Below are 22,847 nucleotides of genomic sequence, written 5' to 3'. Positions count from 1 at the left end.
CCATGCAAAAACAGTGCCATGAGTGGTGGAAGAAAACACAAGGCGCTCGTATTGAATTGCATCACAGTACTCATCCGTGTACAGAAACTGATTTTTGAGCAATATCCATCGAGTGAAACCATCAAGGAAGGCAACAAGCTTGTCGAAGATAGCAACAACATCATAGTCGCTGTAATTCCAAGAGCGGTTGGGATCTCGACAAATTGCTATCTTCCATAGAATATAGTCACCATGATCGTATTTGAACGTGCGTACATTACCGGTGTGCTCAACCTCTGGGCAGTGTGCTGAGATTTTTGGAAGTGGAACCCGGTGACGAGTGCACACATTCACAAGTTCCCACTCGCAGTTGGACCCAATGTAAACAACCCAATCTCCATTTGCGCCTGCCCAAGCCTTGCCCTCAAGAGATGGCATCTTAACATCATACGTATCATTATCAAGTGGCATCAACTTGCACAGGGCGAGGCCTCCATCGTGCTGGCGCCAGTCATCATCAGGGTCACGGCGAAGAAGATAGGGGAGATCAAACTGCTCCTTGACTCTTGGGTTCTTTGTAATGATGTTATTAGTTCAGTCGAGAATGGGCTTGAACAAATGTGACATGCTAGCCGAGGTGATGACGTCGCACCGATCAATGAGTTCCTCCACCACGTAATCTTTCAGATCGGGGCAAGAATAACGGGGTCGTTTCCGGCCTGTTCCCTCCATGGAGAAGACGATCAAACAGTGGCAGAAGAAAGGGTGAAGGGCTGAAGGAAAATGGAGGAGGGAGAGGAAGAGCGTGCGACAGCAGTTTCAAATCAAGAGGGAAAGGCGAAGAGTCGATGGACGGTTGCGAGTTTGCCACAGTTCACGAAGAGGCGCCCCGGCCTACACGTCCATTCGGAAATACTCCTACTACTCACCGTCGTCTCACTGATATGTTGGAACGGGACCACATGTCAACGAAACATGGTGTGTAATTTCTCATGCAAAATGCGATCTAGCCGCGTTGGCCCGAGGTGCCGCATTAGTTATCGACCTTTATTTTTTTAATGGTGTGCCAATCAGTTTTGAAGCACGACTAACTGGTACTGTACGCACAGAAAATATAAACTACTCTACCACTACTCCACCTCCAGTACGAGTAGTATAAAAAAGATATATAGGCTGGAGCTTGAGCGCTTTCTTGCTAAGGGCTGCACACTTGCTTCTCACACTACCACCCTCTCTCCAGATCTAAAAAGACGGCCCCTCTCTCCCTCCTCACCGGTGGTCACAGATCCGCCGGGGAAGAAAAGGATGTGCAGCGTTGACGCACTCGTGTTCGGCGAGCGAGCAAGTTCACGCACTGACGACAAGGCCGTCCTCTCAGACCTAGCGCCCGCGCGGGATAGCCTCCGTCCCCAAGCTCGCTGCCGTAGTGTGTGCGGAGGATGACGACCACGAGCGAAACCACTTCCCACCAACCCTCAGGTATGCTACCTCTTTTCGAACCATAACCTTGTTCTATTGCCCCATCTGCCACGTCGTTGCATGTGGATCTTTTTCCACTCCACCATCTTCCCAATTTTGCTATCCTCTGCTTTACTGGCCATGCAAACGAAAACCATAATTTGGACTATTAAAGGAAACCCTACTTCATGCAGACTAATCCATGTCTGGGTTGAATAAGGAAAGGAAGGGAGAGAGTAGGCATCGAACCCGCATCTAGGTTGAAAAGGGGAAAATCAGTAGCTAAGGAACGAGTCTCGTGTCTCTTGGTTGAAGAAGGGTAGAAAGGCATGACAACGCAATAGAGAATGACCAGGTCGATCGGTTTGTTGTCCTCGCATAGGAAAAAGGTGGCTAAAGAGAGCAAAAATGGGACGTAATCCACATATGATGCATGGATATTTGTTGCTCTGGGCAACCATACCTCCCTCACCACTCTGCGTTCGTGGAGGTACATCGTACTGGTGCGCCCACTGTCCGAATGGGCCTCCCATGCTCTTATTGCCACTTTTTTTGTTGTTAGTATAACGCCAGCAGTCAAGTCAAGCAATGCTACTGCTAAAGTGATGCCACATTTAACTAATGCCGCTCTCAGTCTAATGCCACTGATAAATTTAAGCAACGCCAGCAGTCTAAGGCATTCTAATGCTGTTGCACAGCCAGTATACCAACGATGAAACTTGTTACTACCTTCAGATTTTTGCACTGTTAATGCTTATAGATTACATACCTCACTTTCATGAGATAAGTTAATTTTTTTGTACAGTGTCACCAAAATGCCAAGGCGCTGATGTCATTTTATTTTGATTAAACTGCACATACAATTATGAAGACAAGAGGAAAGGTCAAGAGTGGGCACCTCCTCCTCTAGCTTTTTTCTTGATTCGTTCGATCAAGTTTTTATGTTTGACCAATTATCAAGATTGGGATAGCAAATTTTAAGGTCCCCTCGAGTTCAAAATGATATTTACCTTGGAGGTACATGGTTTGCAATTTTTTTATACTGTCATTAGTTAATAATGCTAGTTACCTTCACACTTTTGTATTTGGTTTAATGCTCATGCAGAGCTAGTATACCAATGCTGAAACTTGTTACCTTTACATTTTGTATTGTTAATTCTTATAGAAACCTTCCAGTGCTAGAGTTTATTGAAATCTGTTCAGTAAAACCATTGTACTATACCCTGTAATAAACTAACTACTCCACTGTTGCACTAGCCACTGGATTAGTGTATATTTGTAGTATTCGAATGGTGTTGCATTAGCGTATGGACATAAATAAAGTGTGGCAAGCTTTCCCAGATATGTGCTCAAGAAAACTACTACCTGTTTTTCTAAATACCAGACGTTTGGGTACTTTAAATTGAACCGCGAAAACGTCTTATATTAAGGAACAAAGGGTGTAGAGTTCACTCAAATTATCCCGGTAAAGCTAGTCACACCTTTGTTAAAATTATTGTTCATTATGTTATCGGAGGAGGTCTGTATGTTTGTCTCTAATGCCTATCGACTACATACCTGACATCATGATGTAATGTTAAGTCATTTCCTTTTGTACAGTGTCACTGAATTGTCAAGGCGGTGATGGCATTTTATTTTAGTAGAACTGCACAAAATTTTCTTAAAAGAAGAGGAAAGGTCAGGAATGGCTCAGTTTTTCAGAAAAAACTATGTATGCCTTCCTGACATCAGCCGATGTTGCTTTAATTATTCCTTCAAACAGGTGGTTAGAAACAGTCTTGCTACCTTTTCCCATTATGAAATTGGAATGCTTATATTTGTGAGTCTATGCTTCAACTAGTGCCACTTTTAGAGTAATCACACTTTCAATATCTATGCAAACAGGGATGCTCGATTTTAGTGGAACTGCACAAAAAGTCCAACTGGTTCAACATTAGGAGCATGTTTTTTTCAAACCTTTATATCCAATTGGTGGCACTATGAGCTGTTCATTACGAAGGTACATGGTTTGCTACTATCTTGCTACTCTTTTTGTACTGTCATTAGATAGTAATACTAGTGGTTTGCATGTGAATTTATTCGCAGGGTGGACCTACATTGGAGGTGCAGGACAGGATTCAATGATTGGATGCTCAATTTCGGTTGTATTGATTTCACCTCTTCCATCACTGCGAACATGGATATCCTTGGTCTCATGAAGAATAGGCGCTACATTTCTGCTCTGAACCAGCAAATCAATTCAGTATGAAATTGTAACACCCTCGATGCGACTATATCTCCCACGTGTCGAGGCACGACTTAGAGGCATAATCACATTGAAGGCATATGTCGCAAGTTAGGCAATCTTCACAACATCCCATGTAATATAGATAATAAAAGGGGAGATAACATAGTTGGCTTACACTCGCCACGTCAATCAAGTACATAAATAACATTACATCATCCAAACACTCATGGCCCGACTACGGCGCCAAAATAAAAGATAACCCAACATGCGACACGGTCCCGATCACCCCCAACTGGGCACCACTACTGATCATCAGGGAAAGACACATAGTAACGTTGAGAGTCCTCGTCGAACTCCCACTTGAGCTCGAGCGCGTCACCTGGAGCGGAATCATCAGGCCCTGCATCTGGTGTAATAGTAATCTGTGAGCCACAGGGACTCAGCAATCTCGCACCCTCGCGATCAAGACTATTTAAGCTTAATAGGTATGGCAAGGTAAATATGTGGAGCTGTAGCAAGCAACTAGCATATATGGTGGCTATCCTGTTCGGGAAAGAGAGCGAGAAGAGGAGGCAAAGCACGAACGCATAACTAAAGAGGGCAAACCTGCGGCAAGCATTACTCCAACACCGTGTTCACTTCCCGGACTCCGCCGAGAAGAGACCATCACGGTAACTCACACGGTTGATTCATTTTAATTAAGTTAAGGTTCAAGTTATCTACAACCGGACATTAACAAATTCCCATCTGCCCATAACCGCGGGCACGGCTTTCGAAAATTCAAATCCCTGCAGGGGAGTCCCAACTTAGCCCATGACAAGCTCTCACGATCAACGAAGGAATAGACCTCCTCCCGAGATGTTCCGATCAGACTCGGTATCTCGGTTCTTCAAGAGACTTTGACAGGTTAAAACAAATCCAGCAACACCGCCCGAATGTGCCGACAAATCCCGATAGGAGCTGCACATATCTCGTTCTCAGGGCACAATCGGATAAGCAATCCATACAACTAAAACCAGCCCTCGAGTTTCCCCGAGGTGGCGCTGCCAGGGGCTCTAGGTTGGACCAACACTTAGAGGAGCACTGGCCCGGGGGGGTTTAAATAAGATGACCCTCGGGCTCCGGAAACCCAAGGGAAAAAGAGGCTAGGTGGCAAATGGTAAAACCAAGGTTGGGCATCGCTGGAAAAGCTTTAATCAAGCGAACTATCAAGGGGTTCCCATTATAACCCAACCGCGTAAGGAACGCAAAATCCGGGAACATAACACCGATATGACGGAAACTAGGGCGGCAAGAGTGGAACAAAACACTAGGCGAGTGGCCGAGCCTTCCACCCTTTACCAAGTATATAGATGCATAAAGATAACATGGCAATATAATGATATCCCAACAAGTAAATAAATGTTCCAACAAGGAACGGCCTCCAATCTTCACCTGCAACTAGCAACGCTATAAGGGGGGCTGAGCAAAGCGGTAACATAGCCAATCAACGGTTTGCTAGGACAAGGTGGGTTAGAGGTTTGACATGGCAATTTGGGAGGCTTGAAATCAAGTGGTAGGCATCGTAGCATTGGCATAGCAAAAGAGCGAGCATCTAGCAAAGCAAAGATAGTAGTGATTTCGAGGGTATGATCATCTTGCCTGCAAAGTTGTCAGAGTTGACTGGATCCTCGAAAGCAAACTCAACGGGCTCCTCGTTAGCGAACTCGTCTCCCGGCTCTACCCAAACAGGACAAACAAGCAACAAGGACACAATCAACCACGTGCAAGGATCAAACAATATGATGCGAACATGGAATGCTATGCGGGATGCGATGCGGGATGCATATGCAAGATTTGACAAGCTAGACATGGCAAGAACAATATCATAGCATGCACGGATCAACTACAACATCCTCGGCAAAATCGCTAACAAGTACACAATCTGCCAAGATTCACGAAGTAGCAAAAGTAGAGCTCGATTGACTCAAGCTAGGGTGCTCCATAATTGAAAACAAAGACATGGATGGATACAGCACTACAAGATCAACAAAACATCCTTACTGATCATCCTCAAAAGAGGCACAGATCACTAGGAAACAACATGAACATATGGCCATATGAAATAAACAGGTCAAGGACTTAGTGGAAATGCTAAGTCCCAGAAATCAGCATTACCAAGTGCCTCGCTTTGCAAGCTTGTGCTAGTCACCACACACATCACAAAAATACATGGGTTGCACCTCTGGAAAGATGACAAAACCCTTAACAAAACATATGTAGGGCTTAGGGGCATATCATGCACACAATAATCATGGCAAAAAATGACAAATATCTAAATGGAGTAGCAGATCTGACAATTATCTCAAGTAGCACTCTTCTAACAGCATTTCGGGCATCAAGATGAACTCAAATGAAAATAATGCAATGGAATGAAATGATGTACTCTCTAAGACAAACATTTTGATATGATACATGCCCAAAACGGAGCTACGGATGAGGAGTTACGATGCAATGAATAGGAGCACATGAACTAGGAAATTTCGGGGACTTAGTGAAATCTCGAGGGGAAAAAGTCAACCTCCCAGATCCGGATCGGGGCGGCGCGCGAACCGAGGTTCGCCGGAGGAGGAGTCGGCCGGAGCGTGGGGAACGCCGAAGAGGGCCGGGTCGCCGGATCCGGCCGGCGGAGGGGGCGCGGACGAAGCCGCGGCATCGGCCGGCGGGAGCGGCGCGGCGGGGCGGCGCCGGAGCGAGGCGGCGGCGTCGGGCGTCGATGGTGGGCGCGGCAGCGCCGGAGCGAGGCGGCGGCGTCGGGCTCTAGGCGCGGGGGACTCAGGCGGCCGCGGGGACGCGCGGGCCGGCTGCGGGCTTCGGCGGGCCGCGCGGGCCGGCTGCGGGCTTGGGCGGGCCGCGGCTGTCGGCGGGGAAGTGGGGCGCGGGCTTGCCGCGTGGCGCGCCCCGGTTGGCCGGAGGCGGCGGCGGACGCTTTCCGGCCGGGTCGGACGTGTCCGGTGCGGCGAGGAGCCGTGGATCTAGGGTTAGGGGTAGCTTGAACCGGAATTTGAGGAGGGGGGTTCTATATATAGGCATAGGAAGAGCTAGGAGAGTCCAAATGAGGAGCGGTTTTCGGCCACGCAATCATGATCGAACGCTCTAGATGATGGAGAGGGTTTTGGTGGGTTTTAGGCCAAATTGGAAGGGTGTTAGGCTGCAACACACACGAGGCCTTTTTGGTCCCTCGGTTAACCGTTGGAGTATCAAACGAAGTCCAAATGATATGAAACTTGACAGGCGGTCTACCGGTAGTAAACCAAGGCCGCTTGGCAAGTCTCGGTCCAATCCGGAAATGTTTAATCCCCACACATGAAAGAAAGGTAGAAATGACCACCGGAGGAGAACGAAGCGCCGGAATACAAAACGGACAACGGGGAAAATGTTCGAATGCATGAGATGAACACGTATGCAAATGCAATGCACATGATAACATGATATGAGATGCATGACAACGATAACAACACACGGAGACAAAAACCCGAACCCGAGAAAAATAAAATAACTTAAGGCCGGAAACGGCAAGAGTTGGTATACATATTGGGTAAATCATATCCGGGGTGTTACAACACTCCACCACTACGAAAGGATCTCGTCCCGAGATCTAGGACTGAAAGAACACCGGGTACTCAGAACGGAGGTGATCCTCGCGTTCCCAGGTAGCTTCACGGTCAGAATGGTGTGACCACTTGACTTTGAGGAATTTGATTGACTTGTTGCGAGTCTTGCATTCAGTCTCTTCAAGAATAGCAACTGGGTGCTCACGATAAGAAAGATCTTCTTGGAGCTCAATGTCCTCGAAGTTGATGGTGCGGTCAGGAGTCTTGAAGCACTTTCGGAGCTGAGAGACATGGAACACATCATGAACATTTGCAAAGTTTGAAGGAAGCTCGAGTTGATAGGTGAGATCGCCTCTCTTGCTGACAATCTTGAAAGGTCCCACGTATCTGGGGGCAAGCTTCCCTTTGATACCGAAGCGACGAGTACCTTTCATAGGAGAGACGCGGAGGTAAACATGATCTCCGATCTCGAAAGCCAAATCATGTTGCTTACTATCATAGTAGCTCTTCTGGCGGGATTGGGCTGCTTTGAGGTTATCTCGAATGACTTTGCACATTTCCTCTACCTCTGTGATTAAGTCATTACCCAAAAGCTGACGTTCACCGGTTTCAGACCAGTTGAGAGGGGTACGGCACTTCCTGCCATATAGAATTTCAAATGGGGCCTTGCCCGAACTTGCTTGAAAACTGTTGTTGTAGGAGAATTCAGCATAAGGAAGACAATCCTCCCACTTCATGCCGAAGGAGATCACACAAGCCCTGAGCATATCTTCAAGAATCGGGTTGACACGCTCGACTTGACCGCTAGTTTGAGGATGGAAAGCTGTGCTGAAGCGGATGTTGGTGCCCATGGCCTTCTGAAAAGAATCCCAAAACTTGGAGGTAAAGATGCTGCCACGGTCTAAAGAGATCACTTGTGGAATACCATGCAGAGAGACAATTCGAGAGGTATAGAGTTCTGCCAATTGAGCTGCAGTGATTGACTCTTTGATAGGCAGAAAGTGAGCCACTTTGGTGAGTTTGTCGATGACAACGAATATAGAATCATTGCCACGCTTGGACTTTGGAAACCCAGTCACGAAGTCCATTTCAATGTGGTCAAACTTCCATTCTGGAATGGCAAGAGATTGGAAGAGATCAGCTGGCCTTTGATGTTCTGCCTTCACTCTTCTGCAGACATCACATTCATTCACAAATTGAGCAATCTCGCGCTTCATTCTAGTCCACCAATAAGCCTGCTTGAGGTCCTGATACATCTTCGTGCTCCCAGGGTGGATGGAGAGGAGAGAATTGTGAGCCTCATTCATGATCACTTTACGGAGGTCACCTTTGGGTACAACAATACGATCCTCAAAGAAGAGAGTGTCCTTGTCATCAAGGCGGTAGCACTTGTACTTGGGTTGACTCTTGGCAATCCCAATCTTCACCTTTTTCACCATAGCATCAAGAAGCTGAGCTTGGCGAATCTGGTCTTCCAGGGTAGGAGAGACTTGAAGGTTGGCGAGGAAACCTTGAGGAACAACTTGCAGATTAAGGTTGCGGAAAGCTTCACAAAGCTCGGGTTGATAAGGCTTGAGAATCAGACTGTTGCAATAAGCCTTCCTGCTCAATGCGTCAGCAATCACATTGGCCTTGCCTGGAGTATACTCGATACTCGGATTATACTCTTGAATCATTTCGACCCATCGAGTCTGCCTGAGGTTGAGATTAGGCTGAGTGAAGATGTACTTGAGACTCTTGCGATCAGTGAAGATGTCCACTTTTCTTCCCAATAAGAGATGTCTCCAAGTCAAAAGAGCATGCACAACTGCCGCCAACTCGAGATCATGAGTGGGGTAGTTCTTATGATTGGGCTTCAACTGGCGAGAGGTATAAGCAACAACTTTCTTCTCTTGCATCAACACTGCGCCAAGACCTTGGAGAGAGGCATCGCAAAAGACCTCATACGGTTTGGATTCATCAGGCGGAGTCAGAACTGGAGCAGTGATCAATTTCTCTTTCAAAGTGTTGAAAGCAATGTCACACTCCGGAGACCAAACGTACTTGACGTGCTTCTGGAGAAGATTTGAGAGAGGCTTCGCGATCTTGGAAAAGTTTTCAACGAATCTTCGGCAATAGCTTGCGAGACCGAGGAAGCTACGGAGTTGCTTCATGTTCTGAGGAGGTTCCCAATTCACAATTGCAGACACCTTCTCAAGATTCACTGCAATGCCCTTGGCAGAGATGATATGACCAAGATAAAGAACCTCATTGAGCCAAAATTCGCACTTGGAGAACTTGGCGTAGAACTTATGTTCCCTCAGCTTATCGAGCACCAAACGCAAGTGCTTGGCATGATCTTCCTTATTCTTCGAGAAAACCAGAATGTCGTCGAGATAGACCAAAACGAAGTCATTGGTGTAGGCATTGAAGATGAAGTTCATCATGCGAGAGAAAGTCGGAGGAGCGTTGACGAGGCCAAAAGACATGACAGTGTATTCATAAGAACCCTAACTTGTCCTGAAAGCCGTCTTGGGAATATCTTGCTCACGGATTCGAATCTGATGATAACCCATACGGAGATCAAGCTTGGAGAATACTTGGGCACCTTTGAGTTGTTCGAATAGCTCATTGATGTTGGGAAGTGGGTATTTGTTCTTGATGGTCTTCTTGTTCAATGGACGGTAATCAACACAAAGTCAGTCTGTTCCATCCTTCTTCTTCACAAAAAGAACACCACAACCCCATGGAGAAGAACTAGGCCGGATGAGACCCATTCTCTCTTGAATATCGAGTTGCTTCTTCAGCTCCTTCAACTCTTCAGGTCCGATCTTGTAAGGACGCTTGCACACAGGTTCCGTGCTAGGCTCAAGATCAATAACGAATTCAACTGGCCGATGTGGAGGCATTCCTGGAAGCTCTTCTGGAAAGACGTCTTGATATTCGCAAACGGCTGGAATCTGCGAGATAGCATCCAGTTCACCCTTCTCATTGAGAGAAAACAGACGGATGGTATTATCACGAGCGGCAAAGACAATTACTTCCGCAGACGAATGAGTCAATTGAATCTGCCTGGCTGCATAATCAAGCTGAGCCTTGTGCTTAGAAAGCCAATCCATTCCGAGAATAAGATCAATATCCGAGTTATCAAGGATCATTGGAGAAGCCAGAAACTTGAAATCACCCATCGAGATAGAAATATCCGGAACCTCGTAGTTAGCGAGCAAACATCTACTCAGAGAGACAACTGCTAACGGTTTATGCATGACTTGAGAAAACCAACCATACTTAGATGCAAAAGGTCTCGATATGAAACAATGTGATGCACCAGTGTCAAAAAGAACTTTTGCGGGAACATCATTAACAGGAAGGTTACCCATGATGACATCTGATGAATCCTTTGCCTGAGCTGCATTCACCATATTGACTTTGGCGTACTTGGGGTTATGCTTGACCACAGTTGTACTTGCCGATCTCACAGGAGGAGGAGGAGGAAGACGCCTCCGATTGAGACACTTGTTGGCATAGTGACCCTTCTGTTGGCACTTGTTGCACGTGACCTCTGAAAGTGGACGGTGATACAGAGCACTCGATCTTGGAGTTTGAGACGAAGTCTTGTTCTGAAAGCCAGGGTTGGGTGGGTGGGAAGATCCACTGCCACCTTTGCTCTTCTGCTGATACGGCTGACAGAACGGAGGAGGAGGAAGCCAATACTTCTGATGCTTGGCCACTTGAGTAGAGGAAGAAGGAGTAGCATCTCTGACTCGCTTCTTGGAAGCATCACACCTCAGTTGAGCGGCCTCTTGCTTCAATGCCATGTTGTAGAACTCATCGTACCTCAAGGGCTCAAAGAGAACAAGAGCTAGCTGAATTTCTTCTCTAAGACCACCCCTGAACTGGTATATCATGTTCTTCTCATCAGGGACGTCCTGCTTGGCAAAGCGGGCGAGCTTCTGGAACAACTTGTTGTAGTCATAGACAGACAAAGAGCCTTGCTTCAGGTTGCGGAATTCCTCACGCTTACTTTCAACCACGCTTTGAGGGATATGGTGAGCTCTAAAATCTTGACGGAATTCATCCCAAGTGATCACACGTCCACCTCTGGAATCCTTGTACTGCTGGAACCATTCTGCAGCTTGATCTTTGAGTTGGAAGGAAGCGAACTTGACAAAGTCCTCAGGCCTGACGTTACTGCACTCGAAATGCTCAGATCCACGAGCCAATCGTCAGCATCGGTTGCCTCAACACAATTGCTGAAAGTCTTTGGCCCGTTAGCAAGGAACTGGTTGAGTGTAGCAAAGTGATTCTAATTGTTTCCTTGGTTCCCTTGGTTGCCTTGATTTCGCTCTTGGAGAATTTGCATGATCAACTGTGTGCTTGCATTGGTTGTGGCCATCACAGCTTGCCATGCCTCCGGAGGAGGTGGAGGTGGTGGCGGATCAGGATTCGGAGTCATGCGCGTTGGAGGAGCCATCCTGAAGAGGTTGACATCCATTAGCACATTGATAGACAAATATTGAAGTTGAATCCAATGGAATGAAAATTGCAACATATAGTCTTCACATCTGAACAAAATGAACGAATGCATTCCTCTTGAAATGGTCACATATCCATAAATTGAGAAGCCACTTAGAATTTAGGTAGAGAAATAAATCAACAAGGTACGGATGAAGAACGAATACTCGATAAGAAATCCCAATCTCAAACCAAATATCCGTGGAAGAAGAACTAGAGCTACGAGAATTCCCACCTATGAAACTCCCGAACCTTTCCGGTTATGCAATCAGGTGTTGGGGATACAGGGGAAGCATAATATCTCACCCAAATCTAGCAAATCCTACATCCAGCTGTATCCATCCTTCAACACATAACCGAGAAAAACTTCGGAAACCATCTACCTCAACCTTCGAAAAGCATCCGTTATACAAGTTATGGCGATACTCCCGAACTCTCGCCCCAGTACTGGGTGGCGTCGAGGTTATCTCACCAACGAACTGCATAAAAGAGATTTTCGATGTCGGCGTACTAAACTCAGGTATTCCAGAATTGCAACAATAAAATTATGACGACAACACCTCAGAGCTCAACTCCCCGGGACACTTCCACAAAACCCCTGACAGGAGGCACCAAGACAATGTTCTCGTCATAAAACCATCGGAACGATTCCAAGATACCCGCGTGATCCTAAAAAAAATTTAGTGAAATTTGAGAAGAGAAGAGTCAAAACTCTACGTCAGGATGCCTTACCAGAGCGATGAGGAGACTGGGAAGTAAAAAGAATTCCTAAACTCTCCGATATATAATTCCTAGATGACTCAAAAAAATTTCTAGACACAACTCGGCTGCTAAAAACGATCAAGCAATGGGGCTCCTAAGGTCGGGGAAGGCTCTGATTACCAACTTGTAACACCCTCGATGCGACTATATCTCCCATGTGTCGAGGCACGACTTAGAGGCATAATCGCATTGAAGGCATATGTCGCAAGTTAGGCAATCTTCACAACATCCCATGTAATATAGATAATAAAAGGGGAGATAACATAGTTGGCTTACACTCGCCACGTCAATCAAGTACATAAATAACATTACATCATCCAAACACTCATGGCCCGACTACGGCGCCAAAATAAAAGATAACCCAACATGCGACACAGTCCCGATCACCCCCAACTGGGCACCACTACTGATCATCAGGGAAAGACACATAGTAACGTTGAGAGTCCTCGTCGAACTCCCACTTGAGCTCGAGCGCGTCACCTGGAGCGGAATCATCAGGCCCTGCATCTGGTGTAATAGTAATCTGTGAGCCACAGGGACTCAGCAATCTCGCACCCTCGCGATCAAGACTATTTAAGCTTAATAGGTATGGCAAGGTAAATATGTGGAGCTGTAGCAAGCAACTAGCATATATGGTGGCTATCCTGTTCGCGAAAGAGAGCGAGAAGAGGAGGCAAAGCACGAACGCATAACTAAAGAGGGCAAACCTGCGGCAAGCATTACTCCAACACCGTGTTCACTTCCCGGACTCCGCCGAGAAGAGACCATCACGGTAACTCACACGGTTGATTCATTTTAATTAAGTTAAGGTTCAAGTTATCTACAACCGGACATTAACAAATTCCCATCTGCCCATAACTGCGGGCACGGCTTTCGAAAATTCAAATCCCTGCAGGGGAGTCCCAACTTAGCCCATGACAAGCTCTCACGGTCAACGAAGGAATAGACCTCCTCCCGAGACGTTCCGATCAGACTCGGTATCTCGGTTCTTCAAGACAATTTGACAGGTTAAAACAAATCCAGCAACACCGCCCGAATGTGCCGACAAATCCCGATAGGAGCTGCACATATCTCGTTCTCAGGGCACAATCGGATAAGCAATCCATACAACTAAAACCAGCCCTCGAGTTTCCCCGAGGTGGCGCTGCCAGGGGCTCTAGGTTGGACCAACACTCAGAGGAGCACTGGCCCGGGGGGGTTTAAATAAGATGACCCTCGGGCTCCGGAAACCCAAGGGAAAAAGAGGCTAGGTGGCAAATGGTAAAACCAAGGTTGGGCATCGCTGGAAAAGCTTTAATCAAGCGAACTATCAAGGGGTTCCCATTATAACCCAACCGCGTAAGGAACGCAAAATCCGGGAACATAACACCGATATGACGGAAACTAGGGCGGCAAGAGTGGAACAAAACACTAGGCGAGTGGCCGAGCCTTCCACCCTTTACCAAGTATATAGATGCATAAAGATAACATGGCAATATAATGATATCCCAACAAGTAAATAAATGTTCCAACAAGGAACGGCCTCCAATCTTCACCTGCAACTAGCAACGCTATAAGGGGGGCTGAGCAAAGCGGTAACATAGCCAATCAATGGTTTTCTCGGACAAGGTGGGTTAGAGGATTGACATGGCAATTTGGGAGGCTTGAAATCAAGTGGTAGGCATCATAGCATTGGCATAGCAAAAGAGCGAGCATCTAGCAAAGCAAAGATAGTAGTGATTTCGAGGGTATGATCATCTTGCCTGCAAAGTTGTCAGAGTTGACTGGATCCTCGAAAGCAAACTCAACGGGCTCCTCGTTAGCGAACTCGTCTCCTGGCTCTACCCAAACAGGACAAACAAGCAACAAGGACACAATCAACCACGTGCAAGGATCAAACAATATGATGCGAACATGGAATGCTATGCGGGATGCGATGCGGGATGCATATGCAAGATTTGACAAGCTAGACATGGCAAGAACAATATCATAGCATGCACGGATCAACTACAACATCCTCGGCAAAATCGCTAACAAGTAGACAATCTGCCAAGATTCACGAAGTAGCAAAAGTAGAGCTCGATTGACTCAAGCTAGGGTGCTCCATAATTGAAAACAAAGACATGGATGGATACAGCACTACAAGATTAACAAAACATCCTTACTGATCATCCTCAAAAGAGGCACAGATCACTAGGAAACAACATGAACATATGGCCATATGAAATAAACAGGTCAAGGACTTAGTGGAAATGCTAAGTCCCTGAAATCAGCATTACCAAGTGCCTCACTTTGCAAGCTTGTGCTAGTCACCACACACATCACAAAAATACATGGGTTGCACCTCTGGAAAGATGACAAAACCCTTAACAAAACATATGTAGGGCTCAGGGGCATATCATGCACACAATAATCATGGCAAAAAATGACAAATATCTAAATGGAGTAGCAGATCTGACAATTATCTCAAGTAGCACTCTTCTAACAGCATTTCAGGCATCAAGATGAACTCAAATGAAAATAATGCAATGGAATGAAATGATGTACTCTCTAAGACGAACATTTTGATATGATATATGCCCAAAACAGAGCTACGGATGAGAAGTTACGATGCGATGAACAGGAGCACATGAACTAGGAAATTTCGGGGACTTAGTGAAATCTCGAGGGGGAAAAGTCAACCTCCCAGATCCGGATCGGGGCGGCGCGCAAACCGAGGTTTGCCGGAGGAGGAGTCGGCCGGAGCGTGGGGAACGCCGGAGAGGGCCGGGTCGCCGGATCCGGCCGGCGGAGGGGGGCGCGGACGGAGCCGCGGCGTCGGCCGGCGGGAGCGGCGCGGCGGGGCGGCGCCGGAGCGAGGCGGCGGCGTCGGGCGTCGATGGCGGGCGCGGCGGCGCCGGAGTGAGGCGGCGGCGTCCGGCTCTAGGCGCGAGGGACTCGGGCGGCCGCGGGGACGCGCAGGCCGCGCGGGCCGGCTGCGGGCTTCGGCGGGCCGTGGCTGTCGGCAGGGAAGTGGGGCGCGGGCTTGCCGCGTGGCGCGCCCCGATTGGCCGGAGGCGGCGGCGGACGCTGTCCGGTCCGGCCAGACGTGTCCAGTGCGGCGAGGAGCAATGGATCTAGGGTTAGGGGTGGCTTGAACCGGAATTTGAGGAGGGGGGTTCTATATATAGGCGTAGGAAGAGCTAGGAGAGTCCAAATGAGGAGCGGTTTTTGGCCACGCGGTCGTGATCGAACGCTCTAGATGATGGAGAGGGTTTTGGGCCAAATTGGAAGGGTGTTGGGCTGCAACACACACGAGGCCTTTTCGGTCCCTCGGTTAACCGTTGGAGTATCAAACGAAGTCCAAATGATGCGAAACTTGACAGGTGGTCTACCAGTAGTAAACCAAGGCCGCTTGCCAAGTCACGGTCCAATCCGGAAATGTTTAATCCCCACACACGAAAGAAAGGTAGAAATGACCACCGGAGGAGAACGAAGCGCCAGAATACAAAACGGACAATGGGGAAAATGTTCGAATGCATGAGATGAACACGTATGCAAATGCAATGCACATGATGACATGATATGAGATGCATGACAACGATAACAACACATGGAGACAAAAAACCCGAACCCGAGAAAAATAAAATAACTTAAGGCCGGAAACGGCAAGAGTTGGAATACATATTGGGTAAATCATATCCGGGGTGTTACAGAAATTGTCCAGGGCAAAACATAACTATATCAGATTGTCCAGTGCAGAACATGACAGATGCTAAGCAGAAGAGACATGTTTAAACCGAAAATACAAGGTGTGGTATATGTTTACTAGCTGATTGATATTTGTGCAGACAGAGATGTCTGCCCGTTGCTATTTGGCAAACAAACAAAGTGTCCGCAATTTTTGTTGAACTACACAAGAGAATAGTATAGTCACTGCATGAAGTGCCATTTGAAAATAGACACAGAAAGATTGGATAGTCACTTCATGGACTGCAGAAAAGTAGTACTGTACTATTTATTGGCCAACACTAGGTGCTTCATTGCTTTGGTCTGATTATACAATGGGCATCATTTTGCCTAAGTTAAAGTTTGTATTCCGAAAATAGTCTCGCGGTGTGATCGAGAGAAGACCAAATCATATTGTAGTGGATGTTCCTCCATCATGTGTGGTTCATTCTCATGGTTCCAGCTATTGGTGAAACCACTTACGTCTGCAAGAGGAATTGTAGACTTCACAAACAAATTTGTCTTTCAGTCTGTACTGAGTGTTGGCCAAGAGAAGCATCCATGTTAGTAGGAAGAACAGATGTTTTTTCTAGATCTCTGCTTTTGGAGCTACATATTTGTATTTGATCTGTTATTGTATATCTTAATATTTTTGTTGTTGATTTGTTATTGTATATCTTAATATTTTTGTATATAAACTTGGTCAAAGTTTGTAAAGCTTGACTTTGACCAAAGCTAATATGCGAACTAAATAAAAACAGAGGGAGTACCTCCTTTCCGGTTTGCAAGCTTAATTCAAACCTCTCACCAACCAAGGTACTCCCTCCGTCCGGGATTTATTAGTCCCGTGAGCAAAGCAGCAAGACCAAGGCATGGCAATAATTAACGGCATGCAGAAGTTTAAGCCTAATTAATTCCAGCGACTTAAGTGGCTGCATGCGTGCCCTCGACTGTGACTCGTTGCATGCTGCTTCACGTACTGCCTGCGAGCGATTCTGAGTGCCTGCATGCAGCCGGCCGTAATTAAGGCAGCTAATTGATGCGAAAAAGGATACGCTTTAAATCCGTGGAATCATTATTGACAAGGAGGGAGATGATGATTCGAGTGCACTCGTTTGACCGCCATGCCGGCGTGCGACCCAGACGGGACGGGATGGCACAGTCATAATTTCAGTTTCTCTAGTTTTCCACGACAAGCTGGCGCGCTAAGCCATTATGCATTGAATCCGATGACCGTCACACTACCTTCCGCCTATAAGTACTGTTTCCCGGCCTTCTCAGGTGCCACCGTGACCCAACTCGCCATATCCTCATAAGCCCCGACCGGCCCGACATCGCTCGCCACGTCTGCCATGCCCCCGCCCGTCCACGGTAGGCGACGCCGGAGGCGGTCACTGCCGGAACTAGTGTTCGGGTTTTCACCGGAAGGCAGACGGAGGGAGGAGGCATTCTATCTTTCTTTAGATGGCAATGCGGAGATCGAGGAGTTGTTGGAGCGCGGCCGCATGGAGGAGGAGCAGGAGTTGTTGGAGCACGACCGCCTAGCGGAGGAGCAGCGTATCACCGATTTGCGCCGCCAGCGGGACATGGAGCAGCCGCGCACCGAAGCTCTGAGTCGCAAGCAGAGCACCCGCAACTGGGCCGACTACGTGGAGGCCGGCGCCCGGCAAATAGCCCTGGAGGCTGTCGGGCATGCACGCATTCGCAACGCCGATTTTTACTACCAGCTCGTCAAGTGGGTTTCCCGCTTGGAAGCCGAAGCTTCGGTGGACCATGCCGGCATGGAAAGGGCCAACGCGCGCGAGCAACGCACCCTATCGCACCTCTGGCAAGTCCGAGGCGAGGTGGAGGACCCCGGTGCCGGCGTTTAGCATGGACAGCAGATGGCGGCCGGCATCGTCTAGTTAGCTAAGAGTAAGTTAGTACTTGTACGCTACTAGAGTGTTAGTGGGAGTAGATAGTTAACTTCGCTATGATGGTTGTCAACGTGGAAGTTCAATACTCTATATGTGGATCAGACCTGTTACTTTGGTCTGAATGTTGAACTTTCCATTTGAACGTATGGAATGGGCTGTTATTTTTTTAAATGGGTTGTATTTGTCCTCCACGGTTTAGAGGCTGACTTGTGGGCCTAGCAAGTTGACGCGTACACAATCAGGAGATGATTGTACATGGAGAGGATGACAGCAGGGACCCGCCAAGGTCATGGCAGTACGCAAGCAAGTGCCTCCTTATTTCAAGCAAATAAAAAAATGGCTCCTCCTAGTGGATTTCTGACATCTGGGTCCCATGCCATTGTCAACGTAGTCAATAAATGAGAGAATTGCACAACGAGCGGCTGACACCAGGGACCCAGCAGCTCGCCCAGTTATTTTTGTTTTGGGTTAATTTGATAAATGCCACTCCAAATCTGGTGTATCCGGGAAATGCCACTGCAATTTCCAAACTTTGAAAAATTCCATTTCATGGCATTTCTAGTGGCATTTTTCGAAGTCTAGAGTGGCGTTTTTCAAAGTTTGCAAACTATAGTGGCGTTTTTCAAAGTTTGCAAAAATTGCAGTGGCATTTTTCAAAGTTTGGAAATTGCAGTGGCATTTTTATGAATCGCCATAATTGGAGTGGCATTTATCTCATTTTTTTAGATAGAAGCAGGGTGTCAACTGGGCTGTACGGGACACTCTGGCCTGTCTAGACAGCCTTTTCTTTTATGTTTACCACAGACCAGACCAGTAGTTTTTTTCCTTTCTGAAAATGGCTAGCCCAGTTCTTTTGTGATTTGTCAAGTAAGTCACTTTATCAGGCCTGTTGGGCTGCAAATCTTTCAAGATGAGGAGAGCTTCATTCGGCTGGCCGAGAAAATGGCCTATCAGTAATGAGAAATGGGTTGTACATTTTTAAAACACATCAAACCGACAATTATTTTTAAATATATTTTTTTCATTTCGAGATTTTAAATTGCATTGATTTTTATGCGTGGACAATTTATTGGATTTTATATTGACATACATTTATTTTTAAAATCAGTCTGAATGTGACTCGAAATTTTGGGATTAAAAACAGTTCAGACCGCACCGACATATGCAAAATTTCGTATAATTTTTTAACCGTGGCCACAATATGGGCTGTAATGCTAACATAAAGAATATGGGCTCCAAAAAACCCGTAAGAATTAGCAAATGGGCTGTAAATTGTTTGAAATAATGGCAGATGGGTTGTATGCTGTTTTCCACAGATTTGAGGCTTTCGACAAATGGCCTGTATACTGTTGGATGTCCATCCAACGGCCGTCGTGCTTCTTCAATCTCTGCTCTTCCTGCTCCAGCCGCTCAAACAAGCGCTGGCGGGACTGCCTGCTCCCTCCTCCCCACGATCGGCTGTGCTGCCGCGCAGGCCTCACCGCCCCACCGTACTCCCATCGCTGGCCTAGCCATCCCTCTACTCACCCACACCTGCTGTTATTCTTCGGCGACGACAGACGAACTAGTAAACCCTCGTACAGTCGTACTCCCCTCCGCGTGGGAAACAAAAACAACGGCCGAGTCTTCCCTGCATCCGTGTCATTCCCTTCCTAGGCCTCGCCGTCGTCCACCGCCCTGGTGCTCTCGGCGTGGCATGGTCAGCGTGGTCAACGACCGACATGCATCTGAACTGGACTGTACGTGGAGAGGCTGACAGCTGGGTCCACGGCCGCACGCAAGGAAATGCCTCCTTATTACGTGCAAAATAATGATTTCCTCCACCTGACATCTGGGACCCACCGAAACGGCCTCTGTATTTCGCGAAAAAATGTTACCGCCGCTGATAGCTCGGACCCACCAGCTATATCTTCGCACGCAAGGAAGCGCCTCCTTATTACGCATAAAAAATGAATACTCCCCCCTGCTAGCTGGGACCCAGTATAGTGGGCCTACTAAGTTGACGGGGACGAAGGGCTTTCTCAACTTAGTCAATATGCATGATTCTAGCTCGACTGACCGTACGATGTCCATCCAAAGGTCGTAGTGCTTCTTCAACCTCTGGTCTTCTTGCTCCAGCCGCCCAAAGCAGCGCCGGTCGTGCCGCCTGCTCCTGCCTCCCGTGGCCGGCTATGCTGCCGCGGAGGCCTCACCGCCCCATACTACTCCTACCGCTGGCCAAGCCATCCCTCCACTCCACTCACCCACACCCCCTATTATTATGCGGCGACGGCAGCGCAGCCGAACCAGTGAACCCTCGTACTCCTCTTCGCGTGGGCATCCACTGCCGTGTCTTCCCCGGCTCCATGTCATCCCCTTCCTAGGCCTCGCCGTCGTCCACCGCCGTGGTGCTGTCGGCGCGGCATGGTCAATGTGGTCGACGACCGAATTCCGTCAGAAGAATACTGTATGTGGAGAGGCTGACAGCTGGGTCCATGGCAGCCGCAAGGAAGTGCCTCCTTATTACGCGGAAAATAATTATTCCTCCACCTGACAGCAGGGACCCACCGGACACCCACCAGTATATCGTGAAAAAAATGTTTGCCCCTGACTGCTGGGACCCACCCGACGGGCCACCGTATTTCGCGAAAAAAACGTTCCCCCTGCTGTCAGCTCGGACCCACCGGAAGTGCCTCCTTATTACGCACAAAAAAATGAATACCCCCCTGCTAGCTGGGACCCACCTTGGTGAGAGGCTGACTAGTGGGCCTACAAAGTTGACGGGGACGGAGGGCTTTGTCAACTTAGTCAATATGCATGATTCTAGCTCCAGTGACCGTATGATGTACATCCAACGGCCGTAGTGCTTCTTCAACCTCTCATCTTCTTTCTCCAGCCGCCCAAACCAGCGCCGGTCATGCCTCGTGCTCCTGCCTCCCGTGGTCGGCTGCGATGCGAAGGAGGCCTCACCGCCCCCTACTACTCCCACCACTGGTCAGGCCATCCCTCTACTCACCCACACCCCCTGTTATTCTGCAGCGACGGCAGCCTCACACCGCAGCGAACCAGTGAACCCTCGTACTCCTCTACGCGTGGGCATCCACTGCCGCGTCTTCCCCGGCTCCGCATCGTCCCCTTCCTAGGACTCGCCGTCATCCACCGCCATGGTGCTCTCGGCACGGCGTGGTCAATGTGGTCAATGACCGACTTCCATCGGAAGAGTACTGTGCATGGAGACGCTGACAGCTGGGTCCACGATCGCAGCAAGGAAGTGCTCCTTATTACGTGCAAAATAATTATTCCTCCACCTGACAGCGGGGACCCACCGGACGGGCCACCGTATTTCATGAAAAAAACGTTCGCCCCTGACTACTGGGACCCACCAGCTACATCTTCGCACGCAAGGAAGTGCCTGATAGTCGGGACCCACCTGGTCGAAGCGTACATAGAGTTGTCATTCTGGTCGCGAACGTGTACGTACATATATACTGGTCGATGTAGAGGCGCGCACGTGTCGTAGTAGAGGCGCGCACATAGCATGTACACGTACGTACAGCGGCCAGGGTGCAAGAAAGAAAATACGGCCATGTATGTGTACATACGGGCGGGGTCTCTAACGCCTACTCGCGCATACGTACGGCCAGGGTTCGTGTACATGGCTGGGTCGGAACGGAGAAACAGCGTCGTCGTCGTGTTCATGGGGAGGCAACGGAATGCGTCGTGTTCATGGGGAGGCAACGGAATGCGTCGTGTTCATCGGGAGGGCTTGGACGGAACAGGCGATGGAAACGAGGCCTGGCGTACCGCAGAACGGAGGAAACGGCCTTGTGTTCGACCGGCCACGTTCGAAACAGGATCCTGTTCATCAGGAGGGGTCTGGTGTATCGCAAAACGGAGGAAACGGACCTCCTACGGTCGAAACGGGGGTCCTTTTGATTGGGAGGAGTGTGGCGTACCGCAAAACGGAGGAAACGGACTTGTGTTGGAGCGCTACGGTCAAAACGGGGGTCCTATTCATCGGGAGGGGTGTGGCGTACCGCAAAACGGGACTCCACGGGATACAGTTCATCTCCACCGTCGGCCCCCTCCAGCCTCCATGAGCTACTGTTCATCCACTGTCGACCACCTCCAGCATCCACCTGCGACTGTTCATCCACTGGCTCCTGTTCATCCAGCCTCCATCGCGCGCTACTCCACCAGCTACTGTTCAACCAGCCCTCTCCACGGGCTCCTGTTCAACCACCCCTCCACGGGCTACTGTTCATCCTGCCCTCACCGTCTACTGTTCATCCTGCCCTCCACGGGGTGGTCCTGTTCATCCAGCCCTCCACGGGGTCCTGTTCATCCAGCCCCAACCGGCTCGATCGATCGGAGTCCTGTTCATCCAGAGGCAACACCACGGGGTCTTGCTCATCCACCCCCACCGGGAACTGTTCATCCAACCCCCCCCCCCCCCGCAACACTCACTGTTCATCCAGAGGCAGCATCGATCGGCTTTAGTTAGCAGCAGTAGCGAAGGAATCGCTTGATCGGGTTCAGTTAACAGCCATCGATCGATCGCTCGGGTTCAGTAACGCGTAGCCTGCAATGCAATCGCTTGGGTTCAGTTAGAGCCCAACTCCTCACTCGGGTTCAGTTAGAGCCAACGCCTCACACACACGCTCGTACATGTATGAGAGAAACGCGCATCGCTCGGCCCCCGACCTCCCACCATAACCGGGAACTCCCCAAAATTTTCCTCCCCCTCGCTTC

The sequence above is a fragment of the Triticum urartu genome, chromosome 3A (assembly GCF_056163025.1).
Source record: "Triticum urartu cultivar PI428250 chromosome 3A, HENAU_Tu73, whole genome shotgun sequence".
Taxonomy (NCBI): domain Eukaryota; kingdom Viridiplantae; phylum Streptophyta; class Magnoliopsida; order Poales; family Poaceae; genus Triticum; species Triticum urartu.
The sequence above is the reverse complement of the archived record's forward strand: the minus strand, read 5'-3'. Positions refer to the sequence as shown.